Source organism: Fistularia commersonii, chromosome 7, assembly GCF_037954325.1.
Source record: "Fistularia commersonii isolate RoL2024-O1a breed Wild chromosome 7, RoL_Fcom_v1.0, whole genome shotgun sequence".
NCBI lineage: Eukaryota > Metazoa > Chordata > Actinopteri > Syngnathiformes > Fistulariidae > Fistularia > Fistularia commersonii.
This window is the reverse complement of record NC_141290.1, coordinates 9,033,120-9,046,405: the sequence shown is the minus strand read 5'-3', so window position 1 is coordinate 9,046,405 and position 13,286 is coordinate 9,033,120. Positions and strand designations below refer to the sequence as shown.

General features: G+C 51.0%; 1 protein-coding gene across 2 annotated transcripts in view; it reads left to right on the top strand.

The window, feature by feature from the left end:
- atg7 (ATG7 autophagy related 7 homolog (S. cerevisiae)) overlaps positions 1-13,286 on the top strand; it is a 31,703-nt gene that overhangs the window by 17,791 nt on the left and 626 nt on the right. The gene's annotated exons all lie outside the window — the stretch shown is intronic.

Sequence of the window (13,286 nt, the reverse complement as noted above, 5' to 3'; positions counted from 1 at the left end):
GACGACATTTGAAGCGGACATACCCGTTTACGTACTAACCCTGAGTCCCGGGGGGGGGGGGGGGGTGCCTGAGAGACGCAGGTTTCCACCATTTCTGCTTTTGTTGTGACAAAAGACGCCAAAGTGATACAGGGTTTTTCAGAAATACTTTCAGTCCTCACTCGATTTGACGGGTGTTTACAAATCCTGTACTGATATTTATCGTCTGGGATCGATACATTCCAATCATCAACCAGAAAGTGGGAGTCGGTTCCAGTTCCTGATTATCATGTCATCTCAATTCCCCCCATCGTCGCTCTCCGTGGGCCGCGTCGCCCATCCAGTGCGTTTCCCGTTCCACTTGTGCAGACCGTGGAAGTCCCAAACAGGATGTGTGACCCCCCTGACCCCCCTTGAGCATAAAGGGTCCTTCTGTAGAGTTCACGTCCCACTCCCATCCCACCTTCAGCTGCCAGTAAGTCACAAGACTCAGACCGCGACCTTTGGGAGGAGTGTGGCTTGACGTGCACCATTCTCCTCCTTCTTTGTTTCTGATACAAAACAACAAGCCTCGCTAATACGGTCTTGTGTAAGCTGTTGATGACGGCTTGTTTTTGCTACGAAAAGATAACCAATCCACCCCGACGGGGGGTTGGATTGGGTCACCCGTCCTGACGAGGGGACGTGTCAGAGAGAAAGGGGGGACAAAGCGGGGGGTCCAGATGTGCGATAAGGACCTCCGTCAGGCTGAGTCACCGCGGATCCGCCCACGCCTGCATAAGACGCTCCCGTGACCGTGAAGTTGATTGAGCGGTGTTGGGCCGCCGCCAGCTTGCGTGGACGCACACATTGCAGCCTCTAGTCACATGGTCCCATCACACACACACACACACACAAACACACACATGGGCCATGTATGTCAGAGCTTTATCCAAACACAGCTACGGTTGCTCCACGCTACAATCATTACCAGATGGACTCTGGGAAAACATATTAGGCCTGGTTTTTCATTAGTGCGCCGCACAGCCTCCCATGTGACCGGGCTGGGGGGGGCGAGGATCCTGAAAGTCCTTCTGGGTTTCAGATTTCAGATGAGTTGGACTGAGTGTTTGTCTCGGGCTGTTGATTTACACCGGCTTTGGCTCGTTGGCCGCTCCGCTGTCAGACCCTGTTTGTCTTTGGAGAGGCTCCGCCCCACCCCACCCCCGAAACCGCCTTATTTTCTCAAGGAGCGGAAAAGACTTCCAATCTGAGGAAATGAATAATGAACCCATTGGGTTGGACCCGCTGACGCCCCTTTGCTCTTGGACTGAAGGTGTTGAAATCATTTTCTCGGTTGGCTCCATCTGTATTTCATTTTCAGGCGACTGACCAGCTAGTGATTGCCACTCCAACCCGTACCCTCCAACTAATCTTTACTCAACCAGTACGTTGTTACCGCTATCATTTTGAGACTTATTGCAGGTTAATACTCGTATTAACAATAAAATATTCATATATATCCCTACATTGCATATTAATAGAAGTCAATCCACTGACACACACACACACAGACACACAGGCATGTCCACCAGTGTCATCGAGTATCACCGCTACCAAGTATGTGTGTTTATGTTTAGCATGTATGCTAACTATGCCATCTTGACAATCTCCTGCGCGGCTAATAATAATCGCTTTCATTTAAAGGGCTGCATCTCAGACACATTTATCCCTCCGCGGTGCGACGATCCTTCCTTTCTTTACATAGTGCCCCCCCCCCCCCTTTATCCAGGGTGTCTGTGTCTCACACACACACACACATACACACACACACACACAGTCCTATACATAGTCTAAATCTCTTTCCTCCCTGTGAGGCTAAATCCAGATGCTTTATGTCTGTCACTGGCTTGACTTATAACCTGGCCCGCTAACTTTTTACCCCTTTTTTTACTTTGCTATTTGAGGGTGGCTTCCCGTTGTTGACGTCTCGGTATTCGTTAGCTCACATTCCTTGACCAGGATATTCCCGGTGGTTCTGGCCTGGTCTTTCTTGCTGCTGTCTCTGGGATCTGAGGCTTTTCTGCAGCGTTGATCTCCGCCGGGGAGGGGCAGGGGGGGATCCTCCTCCGCCCCCGCCGGCGTTCCTGCGGCTCGTCGTCTAAACCGCGCTCGTGCTGTTATGTGTTATGTGTTATGTGTTTTGGCCTCATCAATCCCGCCCGTTTCCTTACGTGACGAAACACCGCCGGACAAATTCGAACTGACAAAACCGACAAAATCACCTGTTCAATGACATATTCAACGTTGTGGTGGAGGTCAAGTGTGTAGCCATGTCATCATCATCATCATCACCCTCCCCCTCGCGGTGCGTCTGCACTGCACTATCTTCGGCCAAATGCCAGTCACATATAAATACCCCGGATACGTACGGTGCATTATAAAAAAAAATATTAAATTCTGCCACCCACTCACTATGTTCACTGGTATTACATTGTGCTCCTCCTCCATGTTTGCCACCACTTAGCTTTTTTAAAAAAAGCAACAGAGGGCGAGCTCGACCCCCCGCCGCCGCCACCGCCACGATGCATAGACGCTGCTCTGGTGGGCTAACTTTTACTTGCGGGGGGGGGGGGGGGGGGGGGGGGGCTTGGCACCCACTCCAGCTGTCCCACGTCTAAGAGCCCAAAGAGGCTCATACAAAATTACCAATCATCAATCACGGAGGGGTCATTTTCATGCGTCATAAATAGGAGATGCCCCGCCCCCCAAAAATTTGTGGCGTCTCTACTTCTAAACACAGCCCCCCCCCGGCGCCAGCTAGTCCAGAGCGCGGCCGGGCACCCGGCCAGATGTATGTATGTATGTATGCATGTATGGACGGACGGTCGGGTGGAGACACAGCGAGGAGCCGTCCCTCTTTTAGCTCCTTCTTGCCTTCCTTGCAGAAGTATTTCCATCGACTTGCAGCCTCCTCCTGAGGAGGATAAGAACCCGGTGAGATGACTGAGCGCAACCGTGACAGGAAGAATTAGATCGGCCAATCATGGAAGATTACGTCGTAGGCGAAAAAGATACCGGTGCTAGCATTTTGCACTAAATGGACAAATCGTTCAGTCATTCATGCGTTCTTTATCTACGCTAATCCTGCCCCGCTGTGATTGGCTGAGAGAATGGCCACTGATAGACTCATATGGAGACACTCAACCATTCACTCTTTCACTCACACTCAAATTGAATCCACTGAGTTAACAATGGACTCATTAAGGAACGGAAGCTAAAGCTGTGGAGGTTTAGCTTCACCAGCTACGCTAAAGACCTGCGCTACCCCTCGCTGGGAGGGCCTTGCTTTCTCTGACATAATTATTACTAACTGTCTGACGGCTCCTTCAGGTCAGGCTGAGGTCGGGTAGGAGGGCAGGGAGGGGGCTCGGCCTTCAGCTGGAGAGGGTCACTCAAGCTAATGTCCCCTCAATTGTAGGAAACCTGACTCTGTGCATGTGTGTGTGTGTCTGTGTGTGTCTGTGTGTGTTACTGTGGCTGCCCCACAGGTAATCAGCCCTGGATCTATCTTTAAAAGATGAACACACACGCACACACACACGCAAACAGCACATTTGGCTTCAATGCTAGTTCTTATCATATCCCCCCCAGTGCTGTTCTGCACAGCACATGGACGGCACTGATAGCATCGAGCCCTGGGTGAAGATAATGACTGCACACACACACACACACACACACACACACACACACACATGCATACACACACACACACAGTTTTGCAGATATCCTTGATATCGTGTTTACCCCCGTTCATTATGGACTGCCAAACGACAGCCAGCTAACGCGTTAACCCACACTTTGAACACCTCTCCAAGAGGATTAACTGGCCAGTGTAAATACTGGGAACTGTCTACGCCATGGAGACACACTTAAACACGCACACTTATTTATCTCTTTTTCGATGCACACACCGACGCATCTTCAACATTCAGGTAAAACTCGTCTCGTCAGCCATATTAAGTGTGTCTGAAGGTAGTTTAATCCAGCTAAGGGTAAAACAGCATCAAGCCTCCACCAAAGGAATCTGACGTTCAAACTACCAGGGGTTCTGCAGGGTGATCCGGTGTAATGGTTGGAAGCCGTCGGGTTTCCGTTTCCCGATCCGCCCACGATGTATTGATTTATCCCTGTGCCGGACGGGGTTGCCGTTCCATGAGAAGGTCGTCGGTTCAAAGAGCAAAAACACCTCCAGTCTTTTGTTTCTCCCTCCGGATCAAAAGGTTTCCCTCTTGTGCGTGTGTATGTGTATGTGTGTGTGTGTGTGTGTGTGTGTGTGTGTGTGTGCGTGTGTGCGGACGTGCACACCCCCTTGGGGCCCTACTGGTGTTTGATTGCTCCTCTGACCACACGTCATTTGGCTTCAACTCGCGCTTCTAATTAAACCTAGGGCAGGTCTCGACGAGCTGCGACACACACACACACACACACACGCACCGTCTCACACACGTCTGATGCGTTATTGCCGTTTGGTTAGCTGCACGCTCAAAAATGGCTCATCCCAGTTTGTGTTGGCCGCACGCTGGTTGGCAACCAGAGCGAGGCTCGAGGTGAGAAGCGGCGGTCTCGCCCCGATCCGGGGGCAGGGGTGGGCCGGTCTTGGGGAAAACCTCCATTTGAAAATGATAATATATCATATTCATGATTATAATAATATTCTAAGAGTTTTTTGTGCAAAGTTAAAAGTTATAAAACAGTGGTAGAAGCGAGTGTGTGTGAATTGACGGGCGTCCTGAAAACACAGCTTTCGGGAAAGAGGACGATTTGCGTCAGTTGTGTCTAAATTGATGGAGAGAGAATCCCGAGAAAGTGAATTATTGGGGGGAAAGGAGAGTAAACAGCGGGCGAGCGTCTGTGGAGACGCAGCGGGGCTCAGCTGCCGCTCCGCAGAGGCCGGCCTGTTGTTGTAGCTGGGCTTTACGGCGCCGGGGGCTGGGGCGGAGGCGGAGGTGGAGGTGGACAAGACAAGACGGAGAAAAACACCCTGCAGGCTTGATTTGGAAATGAGGAAAGGAAGGAAAACAGGATTCCTCTCTCCGTCTCCTCTTCAGAGGCCCGGGCCGTCAGTGCCGGGGCTTGTTTGATCAGCCCGGGACCCGGGAGTTTATCAAAACACGGGCGGGGAGGGGGGGGGGCCTCAGCTGGGACCTGCACACCAGCCCCGTTCCCACCAGATCCTCGGAAACATCTCCCCTTCTTTCCGCTTTCACTTTTCCTCCTCATCCCTACGTGCTACGCCTCCTGGGCGCCCCTACCTCATCTGTCGATCATGGATTCCCGTTTGACCAGCGGAGCAATGCGTCACACTCATGCTCGTCCACGAGAAGGATGTCATAATTAATGGACTTCCTGGTGAAAGTGAAGGTGGGAGTCACTCTGCTATCTGATCGAATCCAAAGGCAGGACGTATCAGAGAAGCAGGTCAGGTTACTAGGTGCCCCCTCTCCCCCTCCTCCTCCTTGCACTTCCTGTCTCCACCCATCTCCTCTTCCTCTTCCTGTCCTAAATCCCAGTGAATAGAACACGTACACACACACAAACACACACACACACACCGAGGGGATTCATGTTTCCATCACTCCCGACCACGTCACGCCGACTTCCTGCGCTGAATGAACCGGAGGAAGTCTAATCACTACTGGTCCAACCCCGGCTGTGAACCCCACCACCACCACCACCTCCAGGCAAAGTCCTCCTTCCACCCGAAAGCGGGAGGTGACGCACTCCAAGCGTGTGAACACACACACACACACAAGCACACACATGTACAGGCTCACTGGGATCGATAACAACATGGCGGCTTTAGGGAGTTTGTGTTTAGTTTAGTTGGGGAACTTAAGCCGTGATGGAGACGATGATGAAGATGAGGAAATAGTCTGGGTGTTTTTGTTCTGTGAAACACTTTACTACGTTAGAGTACTACAGTACTGATGTGTACTTCACGTACTTCAAGCACGGCCGCCTCGGAGTACAGCATCTGGCTGGGCCATCGCTAAGGTTAGCATAATCCTGCAAACTCACACACTACCCAGCATGCATTGCAACGATGTGTGTGTGTGTGTGTGTGTTATTTGCTGAACAACCCGGCCTCCAAACACTGGCTCTCCCAGCCTCATCTGTTAAAGCCATAGAACCTCAGATCATATCTCTCGGGTGTCTGTTCTTTGTCTTTAAGAACCTCGAAGTGACCTTTGACCTCTCCAACCCCAACCCCCTGATTTGAGCTGCCCACCGCTGACGGCTACTTGCTGCCCTTTACCGCCACATGGTGCTACAGGAATGTGACCGGGAACGCCCCGCGCTGCCATGGCAGGTTGCTCGAGGTCACTCAGCACCCCTTCGGCCTCTGTAGCACAGATGTGTGTGTGTGTGTGTGTTTGTTTGAAGACCGCTGACTGATACGACTGATAATTCTGGCTAAAAAGAACAAATTTACAGCCTTTCAGACACACTCATGACGACGGAGTCGACAGTTGACAGCTTAACCCAGTAGAAAGGACGCGGTCCTTTTAGGCATCGTCACAGAAAGCCCGATCTGCCAGCCGATCCCAAGCTTACACTCTGCTTGTCATCTTATCAGCTTTAGTTTTTTTTTTTTTCACACCTTCACAAAGACGTTCTTGGACTCCTGGACCCTCGGAGGAGGTTCCAGGCTCCATCTGAAAGCAGATAATCCCCACCTGGGGAGCTTCTGCACCGTATCATGGCTGCCATCTTGGCCTGCTTCTCCTCAGGGGGAGAAAAAAACAAATCCACAGTGGAAATTGTGTGTGTGTGTGTGTGTGTGTGTGTGTGTGTGTGTGTGTGTGTGTGTGTGTGTGTGTGTGTGTGTGTCTCATCTAAGATATAGTGACATTGATACGCATGTATGTGTATGTATGAGTTATATACCCGCTTTAACATTGTGAAAGCAATACACGTGAACAGTCTACACACACACACACACACACAGATACACTGGGCGTTTGATGTCTGACGCATCAATCACGTTGAACCAGGTCTGAACCAGGAGCCACGTGTGTCCAGATCCTCCTCTGGGTAGAAGCCCCCCTCCCCAACCCGGGTTCACACATCAAACACCTCCTCCTGGAGAACAGATGTTAGATAATTTGTTCGAAGGGGGACAAACCAGCCTCTTTGTGAAGTTTGAACTAATTGCCGGTTTCCGATGGTTCTACACGCCATCGGAAACCGGCAAGGAAGTTGTGTTGGAAGGTGTGTAGTTCTTGTAGGTAGTCAAAGAAGACTCAGGATGAAGCTGGAGTCTGAGATGAAATACCTGATGTTCAGTCCATCAGAGGGACAGCGTGTGTTAGATGTTCTGGAGATAAGGTCACTCTGAGATGGTCCGGACAGAGGAGGGATGGTGAAGATCTGGGTAGAAGGATGCTGAGGAAAGGAGGTCTAGAAGAAGAGGTGAATGAGAGGGGGAATGGTTCCATGTCGCCCTGTGATTGGTCCAGGTGGAGCCCTCTCACCCAATGACAGCTGGTGTGACTCACGTGCAGGATAAGCGGGTTAAATAATGAATAAATGAAAGATACATGAAGAAAAGCTCCCAAGAAACTCTAGCTGACTGAGGAATGAAGATAAAGTTGTTCCTGGCGGGCCGCTGGGTTAAAACAACGCATTTATGGGAGGGGCCAGGGGGCCGGGGGGGTAATTAAAGCGTGTTGTGTAATGGTTGCTAATGTAACCTGTGCAAACACAACGGCGAAATCCCCCTCCTCCTGGCTCTTTCCATTGTTTTTCACATATGAGAGACTTTGTGCGGAACATCTCTTAATCTAATAACGCAGCAGTCAGTTTGGAGATATCTGGAACGTCATGAAGGACGGGCGGAAAGTTTCCTCCGTGTGAGACGGGCTCTCTTGGAGATCGGCTAACGAGCCTGATGCGAAGTGGAAAGTCCGGCACCTCCTCGGAGGAGGAAGAGGACGACTCAGACGTTCCCGTCGGCGGCGTTTTCCAGATACTCGCCGACCCCTTTGTCACGCCGGAAGAACGGAGAACCCGGCATGGAGGAGAACGTGAGCGAAGCCTCCCGGACGCCCTCTCTGTATTTCTGTCCGAGGCAAACCAGGAGAGGACGGAAGTTTCTGAAACCTCCTGCTCTCCAAGCCGGAGCTGCTCGCTGTGCGCCGCGTGACAGCTGCCGGTCGCTCGCAACTCCGATAGCCTCGCAAGACCGCCGCCCTAGAGCTTGTCGGAGTGGATCTCCTGATGTTCTCCCCGCTCAGTCTCTGTGTTCCATCCAGCGTCCATAAACCACATCACTCTGTGTGGCCGGCTAATTGCACATTAGCTGGAGCCAGTCTGCGCCATGAAAACCCCACTTTGTGCTTTGGTGTCACTTCTAATATGTAAAGCAGATGTGTGTTTAATAGCGAGGCCCGTCGGTGGTTGTGCGCGCCGCCTGCTCGGATGGGTTTAGAGGTTGGGCTCCCGCTGGGGCCACCCGCGCTTCCACCGTGTTCCTGGAAGTAGCCTCGGTATTTTTAACCAGCCGGAGGTTACGAGCCTCGAGCGTCGGGCCCGAGCCGGCGGCCAAAGAAACCTGACAACCTCTCGGACACGGAGTCGGCGTGGCCTCGAAGATCAGGGCGGTGCCAACCAAGACCTGGATCTGTCAAGACCTGGAAAGTCCTCTGGAAGATATGGTTGTGCCAAGAAATGACCCGATGAAATCCCGAAACCTTTCCCGCACGGCACTTCCATGAAGAACTCCGAGCGATAAATCAAATAAATGGTCTCCGCTTATGGATCACAGTCGCCCGTCGACCAAAATGAGCTTCCTCCTCAGGGCTTCTGGGCTCTCCCTTGGAGGAAGGGTGAGGAGCTGGGATCGGAGCTGCTGCTCCTCCACATCAAGAGAAGCCAGCTGAGGTGGCTCCATCTGGTCAGGATCCCTCCTGGACGTTCCACCCGAGGGGAGACACCCTGAGGGGACCATGTCTGTGGTGGGAACGCCTCAGGATTCTCCTGAAGAGCTGGACCAAGTGGGAGAAGAAGGTCTGGATCTCTAGATAGGCTGCTGCCCACAAAACCCAAGAGGCAGAGAGAGGGTGGATGGACGGATGGAAGGACATTCACCCATTCACACACACTCATACACAGATGGCGGCTGAGATGCAAAGCGCAAACAAGACCATCAGGTGGGTTCAAGTGTCTTGACCAAGAGCCAGGGATTGAACCGCCAACCTTCTGATTAGAAGGACGCCCCCGTCTGTGATTAATTAGAAACAACTTCACAAGAGAGTGTTGAAAATAGTGGCTGGGGATCATTGAAATGCAGCCAAATAATCAGTAAAATCAAAGCCAGGTTATTAATGCTAATTATTTAGGTCAGTTTTATTCCAGCCGATGATGCATTCAGTCCATTATCATCGGTTGTCAGTCCGGCGACCTCGGCGTAACTACAAATACATCCGTCCAGTAATTAGACACATCCCAGCACCGACTTCATCACATATCACATATCACATATGTGTCTAGTTTTTTGGGGGGGAATTTTTTGAATCTAGCGGCTCAAGGTGCTGGACTGATAAGACAGCTTTCTGTTGGAAGATGCCCAGTGAGTGTGTGTGTGTGTGTGTGTGCGCGCCAATCCCGTTGAGCCGCCGTCACGGTGTAGGTTTGAGCGCCCTGGACAGATGAACGCCAGCCTTGACCTTCACCTATGAATCCTCCTTTTTGTGCAGTAGCCTGTTATAACCTATTAGTTACTCTGTCTTTTCATACGGTGTGGCGTGCATCTGTTTCCTGCCGCGACGCTGTCGCGGGCCAAGATGGCAGTGTGAACGGTGAACAAAAACATTTTGGAAAGAGTTCTTCCTTGAACACGTTGCCTATACTCTACTCTGGTGCTTATTTCTGCGCCCCACAAAACCACTGTGTGCATCTTCTCGGACGGTAGCGCACTCCACATCGCTTCCCCGAGAGCTGCCCCCTCAGTTGCCATGGTAACCACTGCCAACTACACACACACACAAACACCTTCACGATGCAACCGTAACAAGGTGACCATGTACGGAGACGCACCATCCCTATAAAAGAAAAACGTTAACCTGAAATAATGAGCATCCCCGCAAAGCCGGCGGCCATCTTTGCACGATGAAACCGTCACATCGGAATGACTTTTGAGAGCGAGCACCTCAGATAATCCAGGTCTTGAGAAAGGAGGATTATAGCCTTCAAAAGCCCTCAGATTATTGAGAGGTCCACCCTTTTGCTTCTATCCTCATCAGGGCGTTGTGACAACACTTGAATCCCGTGCCCATGTAGTAAACATTGGCTCATGCTATTGTTAGCGGCAGCTAACAGGCATTGTCATAGACCTTCGCTCAGCTGTTTGTCCCATGAGGCTTTTTATCAAATAAAAAGCTGAACGTCACCCACCTCGGCTGCAGCTCCCTGTAGCTTTTCCCGGAAGATCCGCCGCTCTTGAGATGGCTAGCGACTTTTGAGTGTTTTCCGTGCGGGTGGCAGGGGCCGCTGTCTGCAAACACAGATACAACAGATGTCTTGAGCTGCTTTGAAGCAAGTAAAGGTGAAAGAGTCTGAAATGGGAAAGCAACCTAAGATCTAAGATATCTCGTGTGCTATTTTAGCTGCTAAATAGCATGTTAGCACGAATGCTCCCGACAAATCTGACGGGGATCTATTTCTTCGTTTTCCCTATATCGGTGATGGGTCTGCATCTCAGTGATTTAAACAAGGACTGCAGCAGCAGGAGTTCAAATATTGATGCTGCTTCTGTGACATTCGTGTCATTTCGTCGCAGATACGATCGGTTTCTCAGGAACCTCGCGGGTCGTTGTCGTGGCCCTGTGCGTCTTTGCTCTGGAGGTGCCAGAAATGGTACGTCCAAGTAACCGGATAGCTTCTTATTAAAATGATTGCAGTCGACGCCTCCTCCCGCCCCCTCCTCCGCCCGTTGGTTTACATTCAGGCCGTATTTGTTTGGTGCCGGAGAAGAAAAGCTGCCGGCGGAGTGAAAAGCTCTCTAATTGGTCGGCCCTTACTGGTAATTCACGGTGACCTCGGCTCGACAGGAAGCCGCTTATGTGTTGCCGCAACCGAGGTAAATATTTCAGCAGAGCCGGAGGGGGGGGGGTGGGGGGTCGTGAAGACACGGGCTTCTGTTCGCCGCAGCCACTGATGTTACATAAGGTGAACCCCCTCCTCTTCCTCCAGGCCACCTCCTTTCTCTGCCCCCCTTGCTTTCATTTTGCACAAAAGATTCCTCAAAAAACACACACACACACACGGCATTGGTGCAGCATGGCAGCCGTCCAGAGAGGGGCTCCAGTGTCGCCGCCTTTCAAAGGGCTCTTTTGCTCGCCGGCCTTTTGATGCTCGCTCGCCAGCAGCAGTGGAGCAGAAATGCCCGGCGTCCAGCTTTGATATGAATTTGTCCCCGATTTTCCACGCTCCGCTCTCACAGTGCACTCTGTTTTAGAATTAAAAACAAAAACAAAAACAAAGAGGGAGAGAACGGCCTCCTGGATGTGTGCTAGTGTGGAGGGGATGTGGGTTGAAAGGGGGAAGCGGCCGGACCGCCTCTTCCTCGCCGAAGACCTTAAACAACTATTTCCCGTCAACTTTTTCTCAGATTCAAAACTCTGAGAGGAAAAAATGTCAAATTATTCCATTTTTGATGTTGATCGTAATTCTTACTTTGAGCTTAGGAAAGCCAAGAGTCGGCCCCTCGGCACGAACACCCGTTTGTCTCCGGGGCGACAACAGCGAGACCACTATTTACGACACGCAACCACAGATCCGACCTTTAAAGACACCGTTTCTGTAGCTGGAAATACTTAATATGTGTTTTGTTCCTAATTCAGATTCTTTCCTGCTTGTCTTCTCGCGGACGCTGAGGAATTTCTTGATGATTTTGGAGAAGCCCGGCATCGGCGCCCTGGGGGATCCTGCTCTGATTTCATTCCAGTCACGCTTTGCCTGATTTTCAGTGTTTAAGTAAAATATCAGCGTATCATATGAAGATAATAACCACTGTTGTGTAGAGAGATGGGTTTCTCTTATTGCATTTTAATATGCAATAATGCCAACCTGTGATCGACAGGCGGCAGGTTAGAGCCTTCCCCATGCTCAGTTATATGGGCCGAATGAATGAAACCTCGCCGTTACCAGGTCTCTGCCGACTGATGTGACGGCAAATATTTTCAGCGAGAGGTCAATATTTCCAAATTCTTTCTTTGTTGAAACCCGCATGCCCCTGTTTATTGCCAAAACTGTCACATGACGGCGTTTCGGGGGTGTTGGAAGATGTCACCTGTTCACTGCAGAACAGGCAGCCAAAAGCAGACGAGTGCGCGGTTAGCCACAACTGTAAGCATTTAGAAACACATTTTCCTTCAGATTTCTGCGAAAAAAAAAGAGTTTATAAAAGGCAGCGATTCAGCTGAATCAAAGTGTTGTCCAAAAAAAAACGCCTACTTTTTGCTATAAAGAAAAAATGTGGGGTTTATTTTGCGGCCTCCCCAGGCGTCACCGGAATTCACATTTCAGCTCAGTTGTGAAGCAGCACTTTCTGAGGAATGCAGCATGTATGTGTCAAAGCCGTGTGTGTGTGTGTGCGCACACGGCGGGTGTGTGTAACATTCCAGACAATGTTAGAGGTATGTGAATTACGTCTTACGGAGGGGGAGAATGTGAAGAATCTGCTGCCCCGCTGAAGAACGCCTTGTTTACTGACACAGTGCTGCAGAGGAGGGTCCGTGTGCGTGTGTGTGTGTATGTGTGTGTGTGTTTTAGTCACATGTTACTGTCACTTCCTGGTAAGGAAAGTCTCCACTGAGGCTGTGTCTAATGATTTTCCAAGCTGTTATACAATTTGCTGCCGGGGGGAACTCAAAGCTTTAAAGCTGCTGACTTGTTTTCGACGAGACAACCTTCCTCTGCCATTACAGACATACTCTAATCCCTCCTCCTCCTCACCTCGGACCGTGCAGACATATTGAGATTTTAGGTCCCGTAGATGATGGGATTGAAGGGATGTGGTGCAGTGGGACTCACCTGGGTGGGACATGCCCTGTGTGGCGTCACCATGTTCTCCTGACTGGGTTCTCTCCAGGCTCTCCGTCTTCCTCATACAGTCCAAAGGCAGTCGACAGGTTCACAGGAAATCCTAAATTGTCCGTAGGTGGGAATGAGAGGATGAATGGCTGGATGTCTGATTGACAGCTGATCCGTCCGGCTTCTCAAGCCGATGTCGGCTGGGATTGGCTCCAGCCCTCTCTTCACCC